The sequence below is a fragment of the Bos indicus genome, chromosome 10 (assembly GCF_029378745.1).
Source record: "Bos indicus isolate NIAB-ARS_2022 breed Sahiwal x Tharparkar chromosome 10, NIAB-ARS_B.indTharparkar_mat_pri_1.0, whole genome shotgun sequence".
In the NCBI taxonomy this organism is placed as follows: domain Eukaryota; kingdom Metazoa; phylum Chordata; class Mammalia; order Artiodactyla; family Bovidae; genus Bos; species Bos indicus.
In genome coordinates, this window is record NC_091769.1 from 59,294,489 (window position 1) to 59,309,565 (window position 15,077).

General features: G+C 41.0%; 1 long non-coding RNA gene across 2 annotated transcripts in view; it reads left to right on the plus strand.

The window, feature by feature from the left end:
* The window catches only part of LOC139185277 (uncharacterized), a 101,771-nt gene that overhangs the window by 1,963 nt on the left and 84,731 nt on the right, over window positions 1–15,077 (plus strand). The window contains exons 2-3 of one of the 2 annotated variants that reach the window (XR_011568894.1): window positions 3,761–3,870; window positions 4,163–13,221. This is a non-coding gene — a long non-coding RNA (uncharacterized lncRNA). Of the gene's footprint in view, window positions 1–3,760; window positions 3,871–4,162; window positions 13,222–15,077 lie in introns of those variants that run through there. The other variant, XR_011568893.1, reaches the window with a different exon arrangement.

Consider the following 15,077-nt stretch of genomic DNA (forward strand, 5'->3'; position numbering starts at 1 on the left):
ACAGCATGCCAGGCTTCCTTGTCCCTCACTATCTCCCAGAGCTTGCTCAAACTCATGTCCATTGAGTCGGTGATGGCATCCAACCATCTTGTCCTCTGTTATACCCTTCCCTTGCCCTCAGTCTTTCCCAGCATCAGGATCTTTTCCAGTGAGTTGACTCTTTGCATCCAGTGGCCAAAGTATTGGAGCTTCAGCCTCAGCATCAGTGCCTCCAATGAATATTCAGGACTGATTTCCTTTGATTGACTGGTTTGACCTCCTTGCTGTCCAAGGGACTCTCAAGAGTCTTCTCCAAAACCATGGTCAAAAGCACCAATTCTTTGGCCCTCAGCTTTCTTTATGGTCCAACTCTCACATCCATACATGACTACTGGAAAAACCATAGCTTTGACTATATGGACCTTTGTAGGCAAAGTAATGTCTCTGCTTTTTAATATGCTATCTAGGTTGGTCATAGCTTTTCTTCCAGGGAGCGAGCGTCATTTAATTTCATGACTGCAGTCATCATCTGCAGTAATTTTGGAGCCCAAGAAAATAAAACCTGTCACTGTTTCCATTTTTTTTTTTCCACCATCTATTTGCCATGAAGTGATGGGACCGGATGCCATTATCTTTGTTTTTTGAATGATGATTACGTTGTTTAAAACAATTGGTCAAATATGTAGTCCTATAAGATCAATCATCTTAGTAGTGTAATTCTAGATATACGAAGAAGCAACAAGAGGGTTCCTGAACTATAACAAACTAATAAGACAGGCAGTCCAGAGGCTTTTGGTTACTGTTAACAATGCCTAGTCCAGCAATAGCACACAGTGAGAGGCTATCAATGGAATCTGTGCCTGACCTGGGGATGAGCATTCCTCAGTTCAGTTCAGTTCAGTTCAGTCACTCAGTCGTGTCCGACTCTTCGAGACCCCATGAATTGCAGCACTCCAGGCCTCCCTGTCCATCACCAACTCCTGGAGTTCACTCAGATTCACGTCCATCAAGTCAGTGATGCCATCCAGCCATCTCATCCTCTGTCGTCCCCTTCTCCTCCTGCACCCAATCCCTCCCAGCATCAGAGTCTTTTCCAATGAGTCAACTCTTTGCATGAGGTGGCCAAAGTACTGGAGTTTCAGCTTCAGCATCATTCCCTCCAAAGAAATCCCAGGGCTTATCTCCTTCAGAATGGACTGGTTGAATCTCCTTGCAGTCCAAGGGACTCTCAAGAGTCTTCTCCAACACCACAGTTCAAAAGCATCAATTCTTCGGTGCTCAGCTTTCTTCACAGTCCATATATGACCACAGGAAAAACCATAGCCTTGACTAGAAGGACCTTTGTTGGCAAAGTAATGTCTCTGCTTTTTAATATGCTATCTAGGTTGGTCATAACTTTCCTTCCAAGGAGTAAGCATCTTTTAATTTCATGGCTGCAGTCACCATCTGCAGTGATTTTGGAGCCCAAAAAAATAAAGTCTGACACTGTTTCCACTGTTTCCCATCTGTTTCCCATGAAGTGATGGGATCAGATGCCATGATCTTCATTTTCTGACTGTTGAGCTTTAAGCCAACTTTTTCACTCTCCTCTTTCACTTTCATCAAGAGGCTTTTTAGTTCCTTTTCACTTTCTGCCATAAGGGTGGTGTCATCTGCATATCTGAGGTTATTGATATTTCTCCCGGCAGTCTTGATTCTAGCTTGTGTTTCTTCCAGTCCAGCGTTTCTCATGATGTACTCTGCTGCTGCGAAGTCGCTTCAGTCGTGTCCGACTCTGTGCGACTCCATAGACAGCAGCCCACCAGGCTCCTCTGTCCATGGGATGTTAAATAAGCAGGGTGACAATATACAGCTTTGATGTACACCTTTTCCTATTTGGAACCAGTCTGTTGTTCCATGTCCAGTTCTAACTGTTGCTTCCTAACCTGCAAACAGGTTTCTCAAGAGGCAGGTCAGGTGGTCTGGTCTTCCCATCTCTTTCAGAATTTTCCACAGTTTATTGTGATCCACACAGTCAAAGGCTTTGGCATAGTCAATAAAGCAGAAATAGATGTTTTTCTGGAACTCTCTTGCTTTTTCCATGATCCAGTGGATGTTGGCAATTAGCACCATGGAAAAAATTGATCACAAAATTACTCCCAAACTTTAGTCAAAATTAAGACCAAAGGAAGATATTGTAAAATAAAAAATGTTGCTCACCATCCAATTCTTCAAAAATCAGGTCATTAGCCATGGCAGTTGCTGACCTAAAATATACCCTGAAAGGAATTCAAGGCAAAGATCAGGATGAGGCGCTCTGTGCTCTGGAAATGTGACAAAACTGGCTCTCGGATAAATATTTGTAGGAAAAAAGTTTACGAACCTAGTTTCTTACATCTTCTTATACTTAAATGTAAGAAAATTGGGAAAGGGGTATGTCAAGACTATATATTGTCACCCTGCTTATTTAACTTCTATGCAGAGTACATCATGCGAGCTGCTGGGCTGAATGAAGCACAAGCTGGAATCAAGATTGCAGGGAGAAATATCAATAACCTCAGATATGCAAATGACACCACCCTTTTAGCAGAAAGTGAAGATGAACTAAGGAGCCTCTTGATGAAGGTGCAAGAGGAGAGTGAGAAAGCTGGCTTAAAAAAAATAAGATCATGGCATCCAGACCCATCACTTCATGGCAAATAGATGGGGAAACAATGGAAAGAGTGACAGACTTTATTTTTTGGGCTCCAAAATCACTGCAGATGGTGACTACAACCATGAAATTAAAAGACACTTGCTCCTTGGAAGAAAAGCAATGACAAACCTAGACAGCATATTAAAACTCAAAGACATTACTTTGCCTACAACAGTCCCTATAATTGAAGCTATGGTTTTTCCAGTAGTCATGTATGGATGTGAGAGCTGAACAATGAAAAAGACTGAGCACTGAACGGTCGATGCCTTTGAACTGTGCTGCTGGAGAATACTCTTGAGAGTCCCTTGGACAGCAAGGAGATCAAACCAGTCAATCCTAAAGAAAATGAATCCTGAATATTCATTGGAAGGACTGATGCTGAAGCTGAAACTCCAATACTTTGACCTCCTCATGCGAAGAGATGAATCATTGGAAAAGACCCTAATGCTGGGAAAGATTGAAGGCAGGAGGAGAAGGGGACATCAGAGGATGAGATGGTTGAATGACATCACAAACTCAAAGGACGTGAGTTTGAGCAAGCTCCGGGAGCTGTGTGAAGGACAGGAAAGCCTGGTGTGCTGCAGTCCCTGGGGTGGCAAAGAGTCGGACACAACTGAACAACTGAACAACAACAACAATACTTAGAAAAGCACTAAACCCATTAACTAATATATTTGTTCCTCACAAACAGTGGTAACCTTCTACCAAGATGAGTGCTTGACTGCACATACCTCTTCATCAAACTCATATTATACTACCGGCCTCCCCCTGTACCTCTTCAGAACTGTTCTCAGAGCTCTCTGAGAGACTGTCTTCCAGGTTTTAATCCTCAGTTGGCTCAAATAACATTTTCCATTTCCTCTAAGAATTTTGTCAACATTTATTTATATGTTATTTCTCATTAATCATCCAATAAATGGTATTTTGAAATCCCTAAATTGTGACTGTGCTTATGCAAAAACACAAGGAAAAACATTTTGTTTTGCAAGAATATTTTTAGTTTATTGAAAACTTTTCTTAATATTTAAATTTTATCAAAAGCTTATTTTTTAGAATTTAATATTTTATTCTAAAACAAAACTTTATTTGTAATTTTTTTAATTTTAGGTTCTTTCATTGACACACAAGAGAGAAATTAAAAGATCTGCTTTCTCAATCTCCCACATGTAAAGATGCTAAAAAAGATGATACATCAGTATCAGAGGATTCTGACTCAGGTAAAGGGGAAAATCTAAGTGAACTGTAAATAAGAAAGGAAAGTGTGACCAAAGCTTATTTCTTTTCCTTGACTTTAGAGATATTAATGGTTTACCTCAGTCAACAGAATATTTTCAAACACTATTATGGTGCCAGGTAGACTGAGGCATCATTTTGAGACCAGTCATTCTCAGTTTAAAGAAAAGGAAATTGAATATTTTAAAAACGATAACCTCTCTAGAAAAACAAATATCACATCTTAACACATATATGTGGAATCTATAAAAATGGTACTAATGAACCTATTTGCAGGGCAGGAATGGAGACTCAGTCATGAAGAATGGACCTGTGGACACAGTGGAGGATGGAGAGGGTGGGACGAGCTGGGAGAGTGGCGCTGATGTATATGAGCTACCGCGTGTAAAGTGGATAGCCAGTAGAAGCTGCTGTGGAGCACAGGCCTCAGCTCGGTGCTCCATGAGGACCTAGGGTGAGATGGGCGGTGTGGTGGGAGGGAGGCTCAAGAGGCAGGGGATATGTGTATACTTACGGCTGATTCACGTTGTTGTGCAACGGAAACTAACACAGCCTTGTGGAGCAATTATCCTCCAGTTAAAAATAATTTTTTTAATGTAGGAAAAAAGCCTGCCAAGAAAGGTGAGAAAACTTTAAAAATAATAATAATAAATAAAAAAGTAAAATCAAAATGACAACCTCTTTAAAAGCCAAAGCTTTTTTGTTACCACTTTTCAAACTAGAAATGAATAGCCAGCTGAAGCATTTTACAGGTTAAATTATTGTATTGGCCTGGCTGGAGAAGGGCATATGATAGCTGAGAGACTAATAAAGCCTGCACATTACTGAATGAATGCTTGCTAGGTGAAAAATCTGTCAAAGAAATCATGTTTTCCAAAGATTCAGTTTATAAATTTAGTTACAGACATAAAGATTTTTAATTTAATACCCTATCTGCCGAATTATACTGTCAAGATAGATAAAAATTATGTAATTATAGATGTAGCTAGACTCATTGCTTTGCTTGTAGCTATCAAGTGTCAGTATGAGCTAATCCTTGAAGATCTTTTATATAAATGCCTGGCATTAAACTAAAGGGATGCTAAAATAAAGCATTTTACCATTTTTTTAATCTCATAGTTTATGCTGGAACAATTGTGCTGATATTTGCACTAATTGTGTAAAATTAGCACCGGACAAAACTGCTGGCACCTTGGCACAAATCAAGGCAGAGGCTCTCAACTGTACTCTTCACCACCAAATACTCACATTTTTAAAAAAAGACAGTTACACCGAAGAATATCTTTTTTTTAATTTATTTTTTTTTAATTGAGGGATAATGGCTTTATAGAATTTTGCTGTTTTCTGTCAAACCTCAACATGAATCAGCCATCAGTAGAAGCATATCTTTAATGAAGCAGTAAGAATTTTTAATTTAAGTCTCATTCAATTTAAGTGCATTTTATCTAAAATGCATATGGACTAATGATTTTAATGTAATCCTATATGAAAAGTTCACTGATATATTTTCAAATTCCATATTGCAACAAACCTTTAAGAAACTACTGCTTATTGAGTTTTGGTATGGTGTCAAAGAAGAATACCTCAGTTATTTGAAAAGGCTATTAAAATACTTTCTTTTTTCCTGAACTACATAATCTATGTGAGACTAGGATTTCTTCATAAACTTCAAACATACCAACCCGTGATAGGCTGATACTGTCTGTCAAGGATATGGTCATATCCTAATCTTTGGACTTTGTGAATGTTACCTTACAGAGTGAAACTTGCACAGATGTGATTAAGGGTATTACAAGAAAGAAATTAAACTATCCTGGTTTATCTCAGGAGGCCCTAAGTGCCATCATAAATGTTATAAGAGAGAGGCAGAGAGAGATTAGCCACTACACATGAAAGAGGAAAATTTGATGTAAAGATAGAAGCAGAGATTGGAACAAGTCATCACGAGTTAAGGAGCACCAGCAGCCACAAGAGGCTGGTAGAGGCAAGAAATGACTTTTCCTCTAGAGCTTCCAGAGGGAGTACTTCCTGGCACACACCTTGATTTCTGTCCGGTGAGACTGATGTTGAACTTCTGGCCTCCAAAACCACTGTGGTTGTTTAGTCGCTCAGTCGTGTCCGACTCTGCTACCCCATGAACTTCAGCACACCAGGCTTCCCTGTCCTTCACTATCTCCCAGAGTTTGTGCAAACTCATGTCCATTGAGTGACTGATGCCATCAACCATCTCATACTCTGTTGCCCCTTCTCCTCTTGCCTTCAATCTTTCCCAGCATCAGGGTATTTTTCCAATGTTTCAGTTAAAACCAAAAGAGATTACATTTCTTTTGTATGTTTTGAGGCACGGGTAATTTGTTACAGCAGCCCCAGGAAACTACTACAAACCCCAAAGTGACGGATTAAATGCAGTACCAGGCATGAGACTATCCAGCTATCTTATATTCAGCTTGATGTAAACAGATATGCAAATTTGCAAAACAGAGCCACTCCTCTCACTTTTTTCATTTTTGAATATATAGCTTTTTTTTAATGTTGCTAACATGTAATATGTTTATTGTTGCTATTTTTTTATTTTAATTTTGCATTTGACTGTGTCAGATCTTACTTGTGGCATGGGGGATCTTCTTGTGTCACTCAAGATCTTTCATAGCAGACCCTGGACTCTCTGTGGTGTAAGGGCTTAGCTTGCTCCATGGCATTGGGATCTTAGTTCCCCAACCAGGGATCCAAAGGATCAAACCCTGCATTGCAAGGTGGATTCTTAACCACTGGATAACCAGGGAAGTCCTTATTGTTTCTATTTTAAAACCAGCTATTAGCTTAAATTTTTCTGTTTTAATTTGTTAATTCAGTAAAAGACTATATGCTGCTGCTGCTAAGTTGCTTCTGTAGTGTCCAACTCTGTGCGACCCCATAGACAGCAGCCCATCAGGCTCCCCCGTCCCTGGGATTCTCCAGGCAAGAACACTGGAGTGGGTTGCCATTTCCTTCTCCAATGTGTGAAAGTAAACTGGCTCAGTTGTGTCTGACTCTTTGCGACCCCATGGACTGCAGCCTACCAGGCTTCTCTGTCCATGGGAGTCTCCAGGCAAGAGTACTGGAGTGGGGTGCCATTGCCTTCTCTGAAAAGACTATATATGTAACCCATATTAGCAAAAGCTTTGAGGGGTCTTCAATAATTACTAAGCATGTGGAGTGGTCCTGAAACCAAAATGTTTGAAAACTGCCTATGTAGTACTTAGTAGGTACTCATTTTGTTGAAGTAATCATTATATTTATAATTCAATCATAATTCAGTCAATATCAATAAATGAGTATAGGCTAGTGAACAGCAAAAGAATTTAGAAGTAAGGTGAATGGTTACAAAGGAAAAAGACAAAAGAGTTCTCAGAAGAGAGAAAAAATTGGGAAAAAAAATACAAAATTATCTCCAGTTGATTAGGTTATGAACAGTAGTTGCTGAAACATAAAGATCATTGAATATCCACCAATTCCTACTATGCTCCTGCTAGCTTCCACCTCCCAAAGCTAAAAATTGAAAGTAGAGCTAAGAAACATACGTCAAAAGCCCAGAAGTGAAATACCTGTTAGGATAAGATGCAGAACTATACGGCAGGCTCTGTAAGATTTAAAATTATAAGATGTGGGAACTGTAGAATATTTGGAGTTCACCTACACATCCAATTACTAATTTTGTAGAAAAGGATACTGATACTTAGATTGTGGAAGCCACTTGTCTAAGATCATACAAACTTAGAGGTAGAACTGAAGTCACATCCCTAAATCTAGACTCTGCCTGGAACATTTCTCCTGTACTCTCTTAGTATTGATGGTGAAGAGGTTGTCCGTGGCTTCCTGTTCTCAGGCTTTGGCTCCAAGTCCTGCCCTGAAATGAAGGGGATGTGGATGTTCTTTTTTAAGCTTGTAATTTAAGACCATACATTTTTTTCTGTAAATATGGGCTGTTCTTTCTCTTTTTCCCATCTCTACCTCTGTCCCAGATAATTTCACTCAGAATGACATACCATCACCAGGATTGAACCTATTCAATTAAACCCTCAACAACGGGATTTCCTCTCTCTCTTCTTTCAGTCAGGGAGGAAGGTGGCTCTCATTGAGCTGAAAATAGGGCAGAGAAGTGACTCAGTACATTTTAGTAAGGTGGTCCTAGGACAGTAGTGGGCAAACTAGTTTATTCTCCACAAGAATATGAGCAGCCCCACCACAAACTTTCTAAGCAGGGCTGTCTCACCTGAAAATATATACAAATGTGTGAGAGGGTGATAAAATATTTTTCTCCAGTATATTTCCTCAGCTTCTTTTTAAAAAATTTTTATTTTGAACAGATGCTAAGCTCACTTTATTCAAAATTCATAATGTACAAAAAGTTATTCTAAAACAAGACTTGTTCACTTCCCATTCCCGGCCACCAACTTCCCCTCCATAGAAGCAACTGTTATGATCTGTTTCTTCAGAAACATTTTGTACATGAACATTAGCTTTTGCTTTGAAAGCCTTGGATTCCACCCCCATGCCCACAGAGAATTCAGCCCCCTTCTTTTCAGGATTTATCTCCAGGGAATCATTCCTTCATCTAACATTTTTCAAAAAATTTCTGCCCTCAGTCAATGGGACTGTTGAAGACAGACAACAGTTGTTCACGATCTCCTGTTCCAAGGTCCCCATGCTGTCCTGGGAATGTGCATGGGGATACCTGAAAAAGGAACTCCAGGACACGCACCCCACACCCCCACTGCCCACTTCTCACTCGCTATCCTTGGCTAGACTCCTGTCTAGACTCTTAGTCATCCATCCAGTCTCCAACCCCGTCAACTTCTAAACTCCATTTAGCTTTCTTCATCACCTTGTTCTCTGTATTTCACATTTGGCAGCATTTTCCCTGAAAAGACCTTGTCAGCTCCCACCAATAATTCTGCTTTCCCACTCAAGCTAAATTGCCTCCACTTACCCCTGATAACATGCTTAAAACATCCTCTTGCTCCATTTCCCCTGCCATCTTGCTTTAGTATCTCATCTCTGTCCTGGATTATTTTTAAAAAAAACTTCTAATTAGTCACTTAACCACTACCAATTCTCTTTTCAGCTAAACCTTTAAAAAGAGCTTTCTATTTCAGAATCTGATCTTATTATTCTCAGTTCAAAATAGTCTGGTAGATAAATTGCAAATATTATTCATAAGAGCCAAAAGCTGGAAACAATCCAAATGTCCATAAACTGATGATAGATAAATAAAATGAATCCATACAATTGACTACTTTTCATACATAAAAAGAAATGAAGCCCATACTGCATGGATGAGCCTCAAAAACATGCTCAGTAAAAGAAATCAGTTACAAAACACTATATATTGTATGATTCCATTTATGTATGATCAGAAAATGCAAATCTGCAGCAACAAAAATCAGATCAGTAGTTGCCTGAAACTGGAAATGAAATTGACTGCAAATACTCATGAGGGAACTTTATGGGGTTTTGGAAATGTTCTAAATCTAGGCTGTAACAGTGGTTGCACAGCATTATAAATTTACTAAAAATCATTGACTGTACACTTATAATGGGTGAATTTTATAGTATGTAAATTACATCACAATAAAACTATAAAATATTTAAATGGATTTTAGAAATGCTCATTTATTTATTGATTTACAGTTTGCTACAGGATCTTTTTTGCCTTTTCATAATATTCATGGGGTTCTCAAGGCAAAAATACTGAAGTGGTTTGCCATTCCCTTCTCCAGTGGACTACATTTTGTCAGAACTCTCCACCTGTCAGAACTCTCCACCATGACCCATCCGTCTTGGGTGGCCCTACACAACATGGTGCACAGTTTCATTAAGTACACGAACCATGAATTTCCAGATATTCAAGCTGGATTTAGAAAAGGCAGAGGAACCAGAGATCAAATTGCCAACATCTGTTGGATCATGGAAAAAGCAAGAGAATTCCAGAAAAACATCTACTTCTACTTTATTGATAATGCCAAAGCCTTTGACTGTGTATATCACAACAAACTGTGGAAACTTCTTCAAGAGATGGGAATACCAGACCACTTTACCTGCCTCCTGAGAAATCTATACGCAGGTCAAGAAGCAACAGTTAAAACCGGACATGGAACAACAGACTGGTTCCAAATTGGGAAAGGAGGACGTCAAGGCTGTATATTGTCACCCTGCTTATCTAACTTATATGCAAAGTACATCATGAGAAACACTGGGCTGGAAGAAGCACAAGCTGGAATCAAGACTGCTGGGAGAAATATCAATAACCACAGATATGCAGATGACACCACCCTTATGGCAGAAAGCAAAGAAAAACTAAAGAGCCTCTTGATGAAAGTGAAAGAGGAGAGTGAAAAAGTTGGCTTAAAACTCAACATTCAGAAAACTAAGGTCATGGCATCCAGTCCCATCACTTCTTGGCAAATAGATGGGGAAACAATGGAAACAGTGACAGACTTTATTTTCTTGGGCCCCCAAATCACTGCAGATGGTGACTGCAGCCATAAAATTAAAAGACGCTTGCTCCCTGGAAGAAAAGTTATGACCAAACTTGACAGCATATTTTTTAAAAAAGGCAGAGACATTACCAACAAAGGTCCATCTAGTCAAAGCTATGGTTTTTCCAGTAGTCATGTATGGATGTGAGAGTTGGACTATAAAGAAAGCTGAGCGCCAAAAAATTGATGCTTTTGAACTGTGGTGTTGGAGAAGACACTTGGACTGCAAGGCGATCTTAAAGGAAACCAGTCAATTTTAAAGGAAATCAGTCCCGAATATTCATTGAAGGACTGATGCTGAAGCTGAAACTCCAATACTTTGGCCACCTGATGTGAAGAACTGACTCACTGGAAAAGACCCTGATGCTGGAAAAGACTGAAGGCAAGAGGAGAAGGGGACGACAGAGGATGAGATGACTAGATGGCATCACTGACTCAATGGACTTGAGTTTGAGCAAACTCCAGGAGTTGATGATGGACAGGGTGGCCTGGCATGGTACAGTCTGTGGGGTCGCAGAGTCGGACATAACTGAGCAACTGAACTGAAATGACAGGATCTTTCTTGGACTTAGTTACCAGAAGAAGTGAAGTGAAGTGAAGTTGCTCAGTCGTGTCCAATTCTTTGTGACCCCACGGACTGTAGCCCACCAGACTCCTCCATTCATGGAATTTTCTAGGCAAGAGTACTGGAGTGGGTTGCCATTTCCTTCTCCAAGGGATCTTCCCAATCCGGGGATCGAACCCAGGTCTCCCGCATTGCAGGCCGATGCTTTACCATCTGAGCCAACAGGCAATCCCAGAGATGCATGTTACCAGAGATGCATGCCAAATGGAAAGAAAGAATTTGTTAGAAAAATGAATATATTGAGGAGGGCATATAGGGAGTGGCCAGAGAAAAACTTCAAAAGAGAAGCCTTGGTAACGGCCAAATATTGGTCAGGAACTGCTCCACACTGAGAGGCAAGGTCTTGAACATTCTAGGTAGAGTACTGGTTCAATAGTGGGGATTTACACGACTGAAGTAACTTAGCAGCAGCAGCAGCAGGAAACTTAAAGTACCCAGTTCCACTCTCATGCCCAAGGGGGCACCAGAGGAGCACATCCCAGTCCTGACTGCAGGCATTCCCAGCTAAGGGAAGGTACTCTCCTGGTTTCATTCAAAACCACACCCAGGTTCTTCAGAGACCAGGACTCTCAATTTCATTTTATTTTCTTTCTTGGGAGAAAGGGGGGATTTGCCTTTTAAGTCTGAAAATGGGGCAGGAAGAGCCAGATGAGGCCCTTTGACTCTCTCCGGGGGAGAGGCAACTGTTACAGCCAAAAGAAACTGCTCTAAGAGGAACTTTTTCAGAATGACACATACTATTTTCTTCCTCTCCCTCTGTGACTCAGATTCGCATTTCACACAAACCTTTGCCTGTGTTTTCTTTCCTCTGCCTTGACTGCTAGCCAGCAGACTGTGTCCACAGTGTTTTCCCACTCCTCTTCCCCAGTCTGAAACAGCCTGCTGAAAACATTAGCTGGAGAGATCTGTGTTTACCAGGTAAATTCCTCTACAACAAATAACATTTGCAGTGAAAATCTTTATTCAACCAAGAATCCTCCACAGCACAGTTTATGTCTAACCTAAGTCATAGTCAATGAACCAAAATCCTAATCGATACCATGTATTTGGACAGTCCAGTGGAGCTTACTTGTAAAAAGATTTGACCTGTAATACTTTGTTTTCCCTGAGGAGCTTGAGAAATAAGTAGAGGCAAAAACAGAGCCCCTTCGTACTTGGAGAATATTTTCCCACAGATACTTGTTTTAAAAATCGAGTTCCCAGGAAATCTTTGTGAGGACTTTTCCCAATAGTCTACCAGATCCTGGACAAGAAAAAGAGATAAACTCTAGATTCAATAAGCAGGATCTTCTCAGAAGGAAACTATGGGAACTTTTTGAATCTTCAAGCAGTCTCTGATCCAGACCATTGTAAAAGATAATCGGGAGATCAGAAATGAATCAAGGAAAGAAAAGTAGCATTCTGAAGAGATGATAGTACTGTTGAGGCCTGAGCCTGTACTATTATACTAATGAGAGTAGAATCTTTAAAAATACAGTACCTAGGTCATATGGGAATCAATTACATCACTTTTTCCTACTGCTGCTGCTGCTGCTAAGTCACTTCAGTCGTGTCCAACTCTGTGTGACCCCAGAGACGGCAGCCCACCAGGTTCCCCTGTCCCTGGGATTCTCCAGGCAAGAACACTGGAGTGGGCTGCCATTTCCTTCTCCAAGGCATGAAAGTGAAAAGTGAAAGTGAAGTCTCTCAGTCATGTCCAACTCCTAGCGACCCCATGGACTGCAGCCTACCAGGCTCCTTCGTCCATGGGATTTGCCAGGCAAGAGTACTGGAGCGAGTTGCCATTGCCTTCTCCTTCCTACTTCTAAGAGCAAGATATTCCTCAAAGGGCGTTATTGCAAGGGGAGGTCATTTTCTCCCTCTCCCAGCTCCACAAAATAAAAACTTCACTTCTTCAAAATTCTGAAGAGCATTAACCTTCCTGATAGTTCCTTTTCAGTTCTCCCCAAGGCAGGAGGGACTCAGCTGACTGGGCCAGTGTAGAAGGAATGAGCACACTTCTGTGTCTTCTCCTAGGACTAGCCTGTCCATCCGAAAGATGTCTCAAACCCTGAGCCTGCACACACATGCAGCCACCCCTGCCTCCTCAGAAGGTCTAGGGGGCAAGTGTTGGGAAGTCCGGTTGTAAGCCCTGACCTGCGGGGCTCTTCCTCTGTGCCTTACCCCTATTAAAGTTGACACTTTTATCTCTATGTGTCTGACTAACATGTCTGTTTCTCATAAGGTTCTGAACACAGAGGGGCTAAGAGATGCAGTTTGTTGGCATATTCAAAGCCCCCAAATTAAGACTTTAAGTAACTCTGCCATTGAAGAGTTCAAAAACCAGTGAATAATGCAAAGAAATGACTTTAGCAGGAGACTAAATTCACCATGTGCCCTTGAGCAAGAGCTGAGCTCCGCAGTCAGGAAGGGAGCCACCTTTCCCAGAAGAGGATGCAGCATGAGGGACCTGACATGGGATAGCAAGGACACATAGTCACTTCCTGGGGGCTGAGGTGGGGAGAATGACATCACTGCGATCCCCTTGTGTCTGAGGTGTGAAGTGATGGCAATGAACTGGGATCCAGAAGACCTGTACTGAAGTCCCAGCTCTTATCAGATGTGCAGCCTTTACTATTTTGAGCCTCAGTGTTCACATTTGTAATGAGCATAAATATCATTCCCACCTACCCTGTAGAGTTACTGTGAGAAACACATTATATCAGGTATGTGAATGTTCATGTACACTGGAAAGCATGATAAAAACATAAAGTAATATGAAAATATACAGTGAGGACTTGAAGATACTATCAAGTGGAAGTGCTGGTGTTTTCCACTTACTTTTCCAGATCCACTCTCCACTCTAATCTGTGTCCTAGAGGCTGAACTTTCTGAACTGCATCAGTAAATAGGCCCCTTTGCCTTTTGGCTACTGGTTGAGTTTGGTCAAAGAGTCCGCTGTCTCCTGCCTGCTGGGTCTCCTCAGGTTTGCTGCATCTCTCTATGGGGGCACAGCTGGAGTCCAGCTGCCTTCTCCACACAGTTTTCTCCCCAGAGCAGCAGCATTGCCATCACCCAGGAATCTGTGAAAAATAAAAATACTCCAGTCCTACCCCAAACCTACCACAGCAGAAAATTCAGGGTGAGGCCCAGCAATCTGTTGTACAAGCCCTGCAGGTAATTAATTTATACACAGTTTGAGAACCACTGCTGTAACTACTCTTTTTTATCTGCTCACAACTACTAACAGTGATACTGTCCAGTCCTTTGTGGTTTCCCCTCCAACTCTCTGTTCTTTTGAAAATAGTCCTTTTATCATACTCTCCTCAAATTACTCATTTTGTGTATGCCATGGTTTCCTTCAGGACCCTAACATTGTCTACAGGAGCTTCTTGGGATCCAAAAGAGACAACTGATTTTTTGTCCTCTGCCTGTGAAAAGCATGGGCCTGCTGATCAAGGTGAAAGAAAAAAACCTGCAATGGGATAGCCAAGTAATGAGATCTAGTTACAGGTCACCCCCAAAATCCTTTAGGCAAAATCCAGCAGTGGGTGTCTGTGTTTCAGGAAATATCTCTGACGGGTAAACTAAGAAATGATGTAATATCCTTTTGAGACATATGACTAAAAGCTGAGGTTTTCGTGTAGGCTTAGGCTGTAATGCTGGTTTCTGCTGAGGGCTTTAGTCTGAAGAGGGAAAATGCTAAAATAAGTTGCTACTTGCAAAAGGAAGCTGCTGGAGTTTCTTTCCTTTGGCTAGGGCCAAAACTTAAGCAAGGTAAATTCATACCATCTATCATTCACTATGAAAGTCATATGGGCCAAGATGTAACATTTGAGCACCAACAGAGAATAAACAAGTTCAAAGGGTCACTTTGACTAGAATGTGTAATACCTAAGACAAAGAGAGACTATTTCTAGGTGTTTGTTTCCTCAGGTCTCTTGTCACAAAAACTCGGCTTGTTTCCAGGGCATAAATCCAAGGGAGAAATACTCAACAGAGGTCAGGAAGGCAGCCATGAGTAAAACTGAGAAGTCCCACTCCAGCAAGTCATTTCCTTTGGAAATGT